This window comes from Scyliorhinus torazame, chromosome 3 (assembly GCF_047496885.1).
Source record: "Scyliorhinus torazame isolate Kashiwa2021f chromosome 3, sScyTor2.1, whole genome shotgun sequence".
Lineage (NCBI taxonomy): Eukaryota > Metazoa > Chordata > Chondrichthyes > Carcharhiniformes > Scyliorhinidae > Scyliorhinus > Scyliorhinus torazame.
In genome coordinates, this window is record NC_092709.1 from 314062744 (window position 1) to 314076105 (window position 13362).

The 13362-nt window shown below is 49.1% G+C and overlaps 2 long non-coding RNA genes across 3 annotated transcripts in view; one reads left to right on the forward strand and one right to left on the reverse strand.

Moving 5' to 3' along the window:
* LOC140409241 (uncharacterized) overlaps positions 1-13362 on the reverse strand; it is an 82969-nt gene that overhangs the window by 40990 nt on the left and 28617 nt on the right. The window lies entirely within an intron of this gene.
* Positions 8840-10224, forward strand: LOC140409623 (uncharacterized). The gene is made up of 2 exons (XR_011940439.1): positions 8840-8983; positions 9995-10224. It is a non-coding gene; the product is annotated as an uncharacterized lncRNA (long non-coding RNA).

A 13362-nucleotide genomic window follows, 5' to 3' on the forward strand; every position in this document is an offset into this window, starting at 1 on the left:
CGTGATGTCCCGCCTCGCCTGCTGATTCCTCTGGACACACCCTTCCAAGTGGTCACCAATCTGCCGTTTCTTTTGCCACCGCCTACGTTGGACGCAGCTCCGCCCATTCCAGTGCAGGCGGCCCCTGACCCACCCTTGAGGCGGTCAACCAGAATTCGTCACCGCCACAGAGACTGAACTTATAGACTGAATGTTGCATTACCTTGTGCTTCGTTTACACATCTGTACATATTGTTTCTTCCTAACTTGTTGTATGCACTCTATCTGCACTAGACACCTTCCCATGTAAATACGCTCACGTATTTTGTATATAGGTCAGCTCTTACTCATGTAAATACGCTCATATACTTTGTACATCGTCAGGCTCATACACACACCCACTATTTATTGACACATACACGCATTTTTTGAAAGGGGGAGATGTCATAATATACACACAAGTATATTATGGTGCACAGACAGACAGTGAGTGACACAAAGATGACCAATGAACATACAGAACACAGTAGCCAATCACCAGACAGGACACGACCACTATAAAGCCAGAGGGCACTAGTTTTCCCGCTCTCTTGGGATCCAGCCTCTGAGACAGTCAGAGCCCGTGAGCAGCAACTAGAACATCCACCATGTGGTAGTAAGATAGTCTGGTCAGGTTAGCCTCAGGTCTCCAGTCAACTCAGCAAAGTGTCAACCCACAGTTCAAGCATGTTTAATAGTTAAGAGTTTAATAAAATAGAGTTGCATTTCTTCAAGTGTTGGAAGCCTGTCTCTCTCTGTTACAGTAAATGCAGTCCTCGCAGACCAAGCTTACCCAACGCATCACCGACCCATACAGCCGACTGTAGAAATCCCTAAACGCCTTATTCACCCCTGCTGAATCTCCAACCAGGTTCCCATCTCCGTCATTTACTTTCCCTATCTCCCTGGCTGCCTCCCTCTTTCTAAGCTGTTGTGCAAGCATTCTGCTGGCCTTCTCTCCATACTCATAGATCGCCCCCCTCGCCTTTCTCAGCTGCTCCACCGCCCTCCCTGTGGTTAACAAGCCAAACTCCGCCTGTAGCCTCCGCCGTTCCCTTAAAAGCCCTGCCTCTGGGCTCTCTGCATACCTCCTGTCGATCTGTAGTATCTCCTTTACCAGTCGTTCCGTCTCTGCCCTGTCCACCTTCTCCCTATGGGCCCATATCAAGATCAGCTCCCCTCTGACCACCGCCTTCCCAGACCATCGCTGCTGAAATTTCCCCCATGTTGTTGACCTGCAAGTAGTTCTGAATACATTTCCTCAGCCGCTCGCACACCCCTTCGTCAGCTAAAAGTCCCACATCTAACCTCCATTGCGGGCGCTGGTTACTGTCTTTACTAACCTGCAGGTCAACCCAGTGCGGAGCATGGTCTGAGATTGTGATCGCCGAGTACCCCGTGTCCACCACCCCTGCCTGTAAGGCCCTGCTTAAAATAAAGAAATCAATCCGGGAGTACACTGTATGCACGTGTGAGTAGAAGGAGACCTCCTCGGCTGCCCAAATCCCCATGGATCCACCCCCCCATCTGCTCCATGAACCCTTTTAGTTATTTTGCCATTGCTGGCACCTGCCCGTTTTCGAGCTAGAGCGGTCCAAGCCAAGGTCAATAACTGTGTTGAAGTCCCCTCCCATGACCAACCTGTGTGAGTCCAGGTCCGGTATCTTCCCCAGCATCCTCTTTATAAACTCCACATTATCCCAATTTGGCACATACACATTTACTAATACCACCTGCGCCCCCTCCAGTTTCCCACTGACCATAATATACCGACCTCCCACATCCGAGACTATTATACCCACCTCCAACACCACCCGCTTATTGATTAGGATTGCGACCCCTCTAGTCTTTGAGTCTAGTCCCGAGTGAAAGACCTGACTGACCCAGCCTTTCCTCAATCTAATCTGGTCAGTTACCCTAAGGTGCGTCTCCTGCAACATTACCATGTCCGCCTTCAGTCCCCTAAGATGCGCGAACACACGTGCCCTCTTGACCGGCCCATTTAACCCTCGAACATTCCAGGTGTTCAGCCTAGTTGGGGGGGCTCATTGCCCCCCCCCCTTCGCCGATCAGCCATCCCCTTTTTTGGGCCCGCCTCCAGCCCATGCTCCGCGTCTCCACCGGTCCGCCCCCAGGCAGCCTCCGCCCCCAGGCAGCCTCCGCCCCCAGCCTCCTCTCTGTCCCTTAGCCCAAGTCCCTCCCTCGTCAGCAGAACATTTACCCCCCCTCCCCACCCAGTAACAACACTCTGTAACCCAACCCCTTTAATAAACCAAACATATGCACCCCCCCCCCCCCCCCACTGCGCTTCCATGAGCTAGCCCGCCCAGCTAGCTTGGTGGCCCCCATCCCTGGTGCCGGATAGTCTCCCACCTATTGTTCCCTCCCCACCCTCCCCCCCGCTCATACAAACATACTCCAACATCAAACAATCCCCAAACAATTGCCCGACAGAAAAACACCAAGATCTGAACAAGCACACCTCCATCCCCCAACAGTGCAAATGAAAACCTTAACTCACTCAGCTCTACCGCTGGTCCCAAATCATTGCAAAAGGCGTTACAAACAGCTTCCACAAAACGAAAAACGAGATTTTTTTCTTTTAAAAGAACAGAAAAAAAAAACAAGAATGTTGCAGCAAAGTTCAAAAGTTCTCAGTCCACCACCAGTCCTTTCCTTTTCGCAAAGTCCAGCGCGTCCTCCGGCGACTCAAAATAAAAATGCTGTTCCTCGTGCGTGACCCAGAGATGGGCCGGATACAACAGTCCGAACTTCACCTTTTTCTTAAAAAGGATCGACCTAATTTGGTTGAGGCCTGCTCTTCTACTGGACACCTCCACACTCAGGTCTTGGTAAACCCGCAGGATACTGTTGTCCCACTTACAGCTCCATGTCTGCTTGGCCAGTTTAAAATACGCTCCTTATCCAAGTACCTGTGGAATCTACCACCATTGCCCTCAGGGGGTCTCCCATTCGCGGCTTCCTCACGAGTGCTCTATGAGCCCTGTCCACCTCCAAAGGTCGGGAGAATTTCCCCTCCCCCAGCAGCTTCTCAAACATGCCCGCAATGTATGTCCCAGCGTCCGGCCCTTTGGACCCCTCCGGGAGCCCAATGATTCTCAGGTTCTGCTGGCAGGACCTATTCTCTAAGTCCTCCACCTTCTCCAGGAGCCTTTTCTGCGGGTCTCTTAGCATCCCCACCTCCAACTCCACCACAGTTTGATGTTCCTCCTGCTCAGCCAGCGCCTTCTCTACTTTCTGGATCGCCCGATCTAGGGTGTCCAATCTAAGCTCCAGCCACTCAATCGACTCTTTTATTGGGTCCAAGCAGTCCCATTTCTGCTAAGCAAAGCCTTCCTGAATGACTTGCACCAGCTGCTCCATTGACCGCTGGGTCGCCAAACCAGAGGTCCGGACCTCCACCTTGCTGTCTCCCGCTGCAGCTTCAGTCGAAGCCTTCTCTGTCTTTCTGTTTCTGCCTTTACGAGCACTTCTAGTCCTTCTCACCATGCACCGATGTGGGAATTCAGTACACAATTGCCTTTGTCTTCAGTTTTACAATTCAAGTCCGGTAGAAGATCGGGGGAAAAGGTCCAAAAGTCCGACCAGAGCGGGAGCCACCAAATGTTCGACTTACTCCTTCATAGCCGCCACCGGAAGACGTAAGATGGTACTTTGAATGCAAGTTTTTGCAGGTAATTAGTCTGTACAGGTCCAGATGGTGCAACTGGAGAGAGAGATAATCGCAGGTTAAAGAGGTGTGAATTGTCTCAGACCAGGATAGTTGGTAGGATTTCGCAAGTCCAGGCCAGATGGTGGGGGGTGAATGTAATGTGACATGAATCCAAGGTCCCGGTTGAGGCTGTACTCACGTGTGCGGAACTTGGCTATAAGTTTCTGCTCGGCGATTCTGCGTTGTCGCGCGTCCTGAAGGCCGCCTTGGAGAATGCTTACCCGGAGATCAGAGGCTGAATGCCCTTGACTGCTGAAGTGTTCCCCGACTGGAAGGGAACATTCCTGCCTGGTGATTGTTGCGCGATGTTCGTTCATCCGTTGTCGCAGCGTCTGCATGGTCTCGCCAATGTACCACGCGTCGGGACATCCTTTCCTGCAGCGTATGAGGTCGACAACGTTGGCTGAGTCGCATGAGTATGTACCGCGTAACTGGTGGGTGGTGTTCTCACGTGTAATGGTGGTATCCATGTCGATGATTTGGCACGTCTTGCAGAGATTGCCATGGCAGGGTTGTGTGGTGTCGTGGTCACTGTTCTGAAGGCTGGGTAGCTTTATCTATACATGTGTTTGTGTAACCTACCTCTTCACTCACCTGATGAATGAGTCACGTTCTGAAAGCTAGTGAATCGAAACAAACCTGGTGTTGTAAGACTTCTTACTGTGCCCACCCCAGTCCAACGCCGGCATTTCCACATCATGGTTACCATGTTTACATCACCTTATCCTCTTCCCCCCCCCCTTTCTCTAGCTGATCCAGTGTATTGTTAGAGAGGCTAAGTTTAGAGCCAATATTTTGGCGTCCTCCTGTCTTTTTCTGTATTTATGCATGTGGAAGCGATTGTTCTGTACTGTACCAGTTTGTATTTGAATGTTTGTTGCGTTTCGTAAAAATTGATAAAACTCTAATAAAAATATATATTTAAAATGGGTGATGTGGCACACCCTGCAAGTCTGCCATCTTCATATCTCATTTGATCTCACCTGCAGGTGTCTTTGTAGCAGAGGTACAGACACCCAGGAAGCCGGGATCCAGTGACCACTTCACCATGCAGAAGGTCTTACGGTATGCGGCCGTCATCCATCCAATGAACGCAGCCGAACCACCTCAGATGCTGTTGGCTTAGCATCGAGTGTAATGACCTTTAAATTTGTGGCCTTGTTCCTGCCAAGAGGTATTGAGGATAGGTCTGAGACAGCAGACATATAAACTGTTCAGCCAATTCTCCTGTCTAGCTTAGGTTGTCCAGTTCTCATCACTCTGAAGGAGTGCACTGAGGATGCGGGTTTGGTAGACCCACAGTTTGGTGTTCTTAGTCAAGTCGCTGTTGGTCCACATGCTCGTTCTCAACTTGGACATTACAACTGCAGCTTTGCAATATGTATTTTAAGCATCAAGTGACAGATTTCTGGTGATTGTGGAGTCTAGATATGTGAAGCCATCAACCTCCAGCGTCACATCATCAATGCTGATAGATGGAGGTATTCCAACATCCTGGAAAATGACATTAATTTTTGTTATGCTGAGGTCAAACCAAACTCTCTACAGGCATAAGAGAGTCTTTGCATTTGCTGCTGAATGTGTTGTTCGGTACGGAATGTTAGTGCGGCATCGTCATCATACAGCAACTTTATGATGAGGACTTGATACACCTTTCTCTTGGATCTTAGCAAGACTGAACAGCTTTCCGACAGTTCTGGTATGTAAGTAGACACCCTCTATAGATGACCTGAAGGCGTATGACCGCAGGAAACAGAATGGTATACCGAAGAGTGTTTGACTCAAGTATGAATTTCTAAGAGATCATTGTTGGCCTTACCCATGTTGTCATGGAAAGAAGAGATCACGTTTGTTTTCTTTGCTAGTTGACATTTTGCCTTTTTGATCTCTTCATACAAGCCCCAAACACTCCCTGTGTCAAAAGTCACCTGGATATTCTGACAAGGATTTAACCAATAGTGATTAGCACACCACCTAGCAGCCTGATGGACTTTACTTCGAGTGGCTGTTAGCGCATTCAGAGTTTTCTCACTTGGATGTCTCTTGTCATTAATGAGAGTGGACCGCTAGGCTTCAATGATAGGTTCCATCATAGTGATATTAGCCTCAAACCAATCAGCATTTTCTGCTCTTGTTTCCCATTTGTTGACAGTGTGGTGGTGCAGAGAGTTTCCAAGTTTGTTCCATTTCACGTCTGCACAGCGTGTGGGAATGCCAGTGAGTGCCTGTTCAATCGAGTCAAGGAACTGTTGTTTATTTATCTGGATAGACAGTATGGCTGACATTGATACAAGGACAGCATTTCTCCTTTGAATGAAGAAGTATCAAGAGTCACTACCTAACCCTACTTGACACCAGGGGGTGATCTGTGTCACAGTCAGCACTGTGTGTGTACTGAGAATGCTGCTTAGAGAGTCACATCTGGTAATGATCAGATCCACTGATGCCAATTCACTTCCAAATGGATGTCTGCAAGATAATAATCACTTATTGTCACAAGTAGGCTTCAATTAAGTCACTGTGAAAAGCCCCTAGTCGCCACATTCCGGCACCTGTTCGGGGAGGCCAGTACGGGAATTGAACCCGCGCTGCTGGCATTGTTCTGCATTACAAGCCAGATGTTTAGCTCACTGTGCTAAACCAGCCCCTGTGGATACCTTGTGGCATGGAATGTTCTGATATAACATGATACACAAAGCTCAGAGTAGAAGCAAAGCTCTTGCCTTTGAAATGGGTGATACATATAACGGAATCACAAAGGTGGTCATAGAGTTATAGATGTTTACAGCATGGAAACAGGCCCTTCGGCCCAGCTGGTCCATGTCGGACAGTTTCTATCACTAAGCTAGTCCCACTTGCCTGCATTTGGCCCATATCCCTCTATACCCACCCTGCCCATGTAACTGTCTAACTGCTTTTAAAGGACATAATTGTACCCGCTTCTACCACTGCCTCTGGCAGCCCGTTCCAGATGTTCACCACCCTCTGTGTGAAGAAATGTTCCCTCTGGTCTCTTTTGTATCTTTCCCCTCTCACTTTAAACCTATGCCCTCTAGTTCTAGACTCCATGTGTGGTCTTACCAATGTCTTGTACAACTTTAACAAGACGTCCCAACTCCTGTATTCAATATTCTGACCAATAAAACCTAGCATGCTGAATGCCTTCTTCACCACAGGCTCCCCCAATCAACTTTTGAAAGTTCCCACCTAATACCATCGAAATTGGCCTTGGCCCAACTTAGAATTTTAACTTTTGGGCCAGAACTAGCATTCTCCATAGCTGTCACAAAACTAATGGAATTACAGTCACTGGTCCCAAAGTGATCCCTCACTAACACTTCCGTCACCTGCCCTTCCTTATTCCCCAAGTGGAGGTCAAGTTTTGTCCCCTCTCCACTCAGGCCATCCACATATTGAAAGAGGAATTCTTCCTGAATATACTCAACAAATTTCTCTCCATCCAAACCCCTAGTGCTACCATTGTCCCAGTTAATGCTGAGAAAGTTAAAGTCCCCAACTATTACCACCCTATTTTTCCGGCAGTTATCTGTAATCTCCTTGCATATTTGCTTCTCGATTTCCTGTTGATTATTTGGGGGTCTATAGTACAGTCCTGTCAAAGTGATATTCTTATTTGTCAGTGTCAACAGTTTAAAATGTAGTAACTCAAAGTGCACAAAGGAACTCTTCCTTATAAAACACAAGTTTGTTAGTATCTGAGAAACTATAATCTTGCTGATTCTGAATACAAGTTAAAAAAAAACTTTTCAGGTAATAGGCAATCCTCTTTTCAACTCAAATCTTTAACCTCCAGCACAACTTTTACATGGTTACTCTGGTCAATGATCATTGAACTTTCTCTCATCTTCCTCCACAATATCAATTCTCCTACATGCTGTACCATTGCCTGCAGTCTCACTGTGTTGAAATCAAAACTTGTTGCTTGGATTTCTACTTTTCCCTCAGTGTTCCCCAGAATCTTAACGGTGGCTCTCTTTACCTCCTTCAACTTTCCCTTCCTCCTCCTGTCTCACAGCATTTAAAGCTGACATTAGCGGCACGGTAGCACAATGGTTAGCACTGTTGCTTCACAGCGCCAAGGTCCCTGGTTCGATTCCTGGCTTGGGTCACTGTCTGTGTGGAGTCGGCACGTTCTCCCTGTGTCTGCGTGGGTTTGCTCCGGGTGCTCCGGTTTCCTCCCACAAGTCCCAAAAGACGTGCTGTTAGGTGAATTGGACATTCTGAATTCTCCCTCTGTGTACGTGAACAGGCGCCGGAATGTGGCGACTAGGGGATTTTCGCAGTAACTTCAATGCAGTGTTAATGTTAGCCTACTTGTGACAATAAAGATTATTAAAAAAATAAAGGAAACAATTGCTCCCGATTTAATGGTTCCTCTCTTCAATTTAGCCTCGGTGCTGTCCTGGTCAATGATCTTATGCCAATTAGCTCCATTTCTTAATGAAAAGAAAGGCATTTATTAAATTTAGCTCTTGGAATAGTTTCTAATGTATCTTAAAACTGCATTAAAAATCGTTCACTGCAATGCTCTTATGTGCACTTTAAGGACACGCAGTCTTACAAGCAGACCTGTCAATTCTACCCTTCGGTAATATTTATAAATTTTAATTGGTATTTGTGCAAGACTGCTGAGAGCAAACAGAAGGTTCTCTCAAGTCCTGGGGGAGTCATTTTGCAGTTTAAATGAGTGGAACACAGCACCGCAATAAAGTAATTTTCTAATGTAATTCTGAGGTGAATTAATGTTAATATGGATAAGTAAATCCATAAATTCAATTTATGTCAGCTGGCCAGAGTCATTTCCAACCAGACGATTGTGTGAGTGTGGGTAACAGAGATTAAAAGATAACCTGGAACTCATTCCATGTTACCTATTATTCTTGTGTAAAATTTAAAAATGATGGAAGCATGCGAATGATTAAACCACAAGGGCAAAGGACAAACAGTTTATGGTAAATTATTTTAACTTTGGCAGTGTGTTTGTGAAGTTTTCATTTCCTATATTAGACATCAGCTGTTTTCCTACAAACCTTATAATTTCTGTTCATATGAGACTGGAAACTCTTCCTGTTGTCATGTTTTTCAGATATATTAATGTACTATAACTAACGCCGTCCCCCTTTTGAACAGTGAACAATGAGGAGGCCAGAGCTACGGTGAGCACGGTAGCACAGTGATTAGCCCTGTTGTTTCACAGCGCCAGGATCCCAGGTACGATTGCCGGAATGGGTTACTGTCTGTGTGGAGTCTGCACGTTCTCCCCGTGTCTGCGTGGGTTTCCTCTGGGTGCTCCGGTTTCCTCCCACAAGTCCCGTAAGACTTGCTGATAGGTCATTTGGACGTTCTGGATTCTCCCTTTGTGTACCCGAACAGACGCCAGAAGGTGGTGACTAGGGGCTTTTCACAGTAACTTCATTGCAGTGTTAATGTAAACCTACTTGTGACAAAAAAAAGATTATTATTATAAAAACACCTTAGACCTGTTGACACTCGGTGTAGGTCTGAAGACCAATGTAGTTCGTGAGATAAGACAGTAACAGCCTCCAGAAAGAGCTAGTGGGCCCCACAGGAGGGTTCAGGTCAGAAAAGATGACAGATTCGCAATGAAACACACCGTACCCGTGGCAGGGGCCCCCAGACGGCAGGGGGCCCAAGTTGATGAGTGAGTGGTAAACTATTGGAAGTGTAGTCTTTCAGTGGAGACGAGAAACACGTCTGCTCAGCATTATACAAAAAAAATCTTCCGTCTGTTTCCCCCCTTTCAAGGCACCGACTCAAACCTTTACACAATTTACGAGTTTGATGCGGCTGGAGAGAAGGGGAGAGGGAGGAAATGGTGGGGACGGAGGGGGGAGGAGGATTCAGCATATGCAACCTCAGCTTGCTCCAGGCAATGTGGATGGATGGCTGAGGTTTGAGAGAAGGGAGACACTCTCAGGCGATGTTCCTGTCATAATGCCACCCTCTGTGGCTCTTGGATTCACACTCTGTGCTTTCTGGGTTATGGTGTGTGGGCTGCTTTTGCCAAGGGGCTGCAGGTTTCGGGGCTGCAGGGTGAGGACAATCCAGGGAGAGGAACGGTGACACTGTGAGGCACCAGATTGCACAGCTGGGCAGCTAGTTTTCAATGTAGGTTATAAAACAGGAGGGGGGTGGGGGGAGCAACAATCTAGATGCATTGCACGTTCATTTTCCTTCAAAATAACCCTTCTCTTTGTACAGTTCGATGGCAGGAAAAGAAAGCTTGAATATTGCAAACTGATTGAGGATCCGAGTTAAACTGAAAAATGACTGAGAGTGCGAGAAGCAATGGGGATGTCATTCCATTGCAATGCTATTCATTCAGAGGGAACCGGCCGGAATCATGGAATCATAGAATGCCTACAGTGCAGAAGTGTTGAATCCCAAGTTTCTTTACCCGTCAGTCTGGCCTCAATAAAAGTCGAGATGGATTTGCAGGTACAGGATTAGTTATTTTATTTAGCTTGCAAGCTTTCCTCAATTCTCAGGAGCACGAAGCACATCATGCTCCGTAGACTTCTGGAATCAAGTGAGGATGTGGAACAAAGGAGTCTGTACTGATACATTCAAATGGCATCAAGTTTCACATACACGATTCCCATAGATCATCCTATATCCCTCCTGACCTGTTGATATATTCTGATTGGCTCACTTCCAATCCCTTCCTCTGGCCCCTATTACCCAGCATCCTTTTCTCCTCCTTTGGTGGACACACCTCTTCCTGCTTTGCCATGCGGTCTGAAATCCTTTGTCTGTGAACTCACCAGAATTAGACTGGCCTACCTCTACATTACATTAACTAATATCTCTAAAGTAACTATTTTATATCACATTCGTCAGAAGGAGGTCATTTGGCCCATCGGGTCTGCTCCGACCCTTTGAACGAGAACTCTACTCATATCCACTCACCCAACCACCCCTCCCTCCCCCTCTAACCCCATAACCTAACCTGTACAGCCCTGGATGCTAAGTGTAGCGCACAAAGACTCCGAGAGACGAATAGAGTGAAGTCAATGAGGCTTTATTAAGCGTGACTGTTCCCCCGCAGTTCAGTAGTAGACTGCCTGCGGGGGAGGACTCCTGGTACTTCTACCCCGCCTTCAGGGCGGAGCTAGAGGTCAACGTCCAACCAGGACCCGGGATCTGTCAGCCAATGACATCACGGCTTCACAGTCCCACATGACCCCTAATGCATACTACCACATTCACCCCTTGTTAAAAATGAACCCGGCGGGGTGATGCTTCGCATGGTGGTAAGGGTTTACAAGGCTGGTCCTGGGAGGAAAACTTTTGCATGTTATTACAGTATGTACAAGGTTTTTTTTTGTTTCGAACTATTTACAGTAATCGTCAGGAAAAAAAAAGACAAAATGTTCTCGTTAAAAGTCCACATATTGTAGTGTTAGATCGACGCCACGAGTCGGTCGGGCGGTCTGGTCGTCCGTGTCGATCGCCTCGGTCCCGGTGGTGGTGGTGGTGCTTGTTCCGGTGTTGTCGTCTCCGGGGGCCTTACGGTTTCAGCTTGGGCTTCACTCCTGGTCGGGCCTGGGAGGAGGACCGATCCTCCTGGGAAGGGGGCGGTCGCGGGGTGCGGCGGTGGCAGCAAGGGGGTGATTGGTGTCGGGGGGATGTGTGTGTTGCCGGCGGGCGCCAGATCTCGCAGGGAGACCGTGTCCTGTCGGCCATCGGGGTACTCCACGTAAGCGTACTGCGGGTTCGCGTGAAGGAGGTGAACCCTTTCGACCAACGGGTCCGACTTGTGCACCCGCACATGTTTTCGGAGCAAGATGGGTCCTGGGGCCGCCAGCCAGGTCGGCAGCGACGTTCCAGAGGAGGACTTCCTGGGGAAGACAAGGAGGCGCTCATGAGGCGTTTGGTTAGTGCTAGTACAGAGTAGTGACCGGGTGGAGTGGAGGGCGTCCGGGAGGACCTCCTGCCACCGTGAAACTGGGAGGTCCCTGGACCGTAGGGCCAGTAGGACGGTCTTCCAGACCGTGCCGTTCTCCCTCTCTACTTGCCCGTTCCCCCGGGGGTTGTAGCTGGTCGTCCTGCTCGAGGCTATACCGTTGCTGAGCAGGAACTGGCGCAGCTCGTCACTCATGAAGGAGGACCCCCTGTCGCTGTGGACGTATGCGGGGCAACCGAACAGTGTGAATATGGTGTTCAGGGCTTTAATGACTGTGGCCGCGGTCATGTCAGAGCAGGGGATGGCGAATGGGAAGCGGGAGTACTCGTCCACCACATTAAGGAAGTATATGTTGCGGTCGGTGGAGGGGAGGGGTCCTTTGAAATCCAGACTAAGGCGTTCAAAGGGGCGGGAAGCCTTAATCAGGTGCGCACCATCCGGCCTGAAAAAATGCGGTTTGCACTCTGCGCAGATGTGGCAGTTCCTTGTGACTGTACGGACCTCCTCTAAAGAGTATGGGAGGTTGCGGGACTTAATAAAGTGGTAGAACCGAGTGACCCCCGGGTGGCAGAGGTCCTCGTGGAGGGTTTGGAGGCGGTTAATTTGTGCGTTGGCACATGTGCCACGGGATAGGGCATCGGACGGCTCGTTCAGCTTTCCGGGACGATACAAGATCTCGTAGTTGAAGGTGGAGAGCTCGATCCTCCACCTTAGGATCTTGTCGTTTTTGATTTTGCCCCGCTGTGCATTATCGAACATGGAGGCTACCGACCGTTGGTCCGTGAGGAGAGTGAATCTCCTGCCGGCCAGGTAATGCCTCCAATGTCGCACCGCTTCCACTATGGCTTGGGCTTCCTTTTCCACTGAGGAGTGGCGGATTTCTGAAGCGTGGAGGGTTCGGGAGAAAAAGGCCACGGGTCTGCCCGCTTGGTTAAGGGTGGCCGCTAGAGCTACGTCGGAGGCGTCGCTCTCGACCTGGAAGGGGAGGGACTCGTCGATGGCGCGCATCGTGGCCTTTGCGATATCCGCTTTGATGCGGCTGAAGGCCTGGCAAGCCTCTGTCGACAGAGGGAAGGTCGTGGTCTGTATTAGGGGGCGGGCCTTGTCTGTGTACAGGGGGACCCACTGGGCGTAGTATGAAAAGAACCCCAGGCAGCGTTTTAGGGCTTTTGAGCAGTGCGGGAGGGGAAATTCCATGAGGGGGCGCATACGTTCGGGGTCGGGGCCTTTTATCCCATTGCGCACTACGTAGCCCAGGATGGCTAGCCGGTTTGTGCTAAAAACGCACTTGTCCTCGTTGTACGTGAGGTTCAAGGCTTTAGCGGTCTGGAGGAATTTTTGGAGGTTGGCGTCGTGGTCCTGCTGATCGTGGCCGCAGATGGTTACATTGTCGAGATACGGGAACGTGGCCCGTAACCCATGTTGATCAACCATCCGGTCCATCTCCCGTTGGAAGACCGAGACCCCGTTTGTGACGCCAAAAGGGACCCGTAGGAAATGGTATAATCGCCCGTCTGCCTCGAAGGCTGTGTACTTGCGGTCACTTGGGCGGATGGGGAGCTGATGGTAGGCGGACTTGAGGTCCACGGTGGAGAAGACTTTATATTGGGCAATCCGATTGACCATGTCGGATATGCAGGGGAGAGGGTACGCGTCTAGTTGT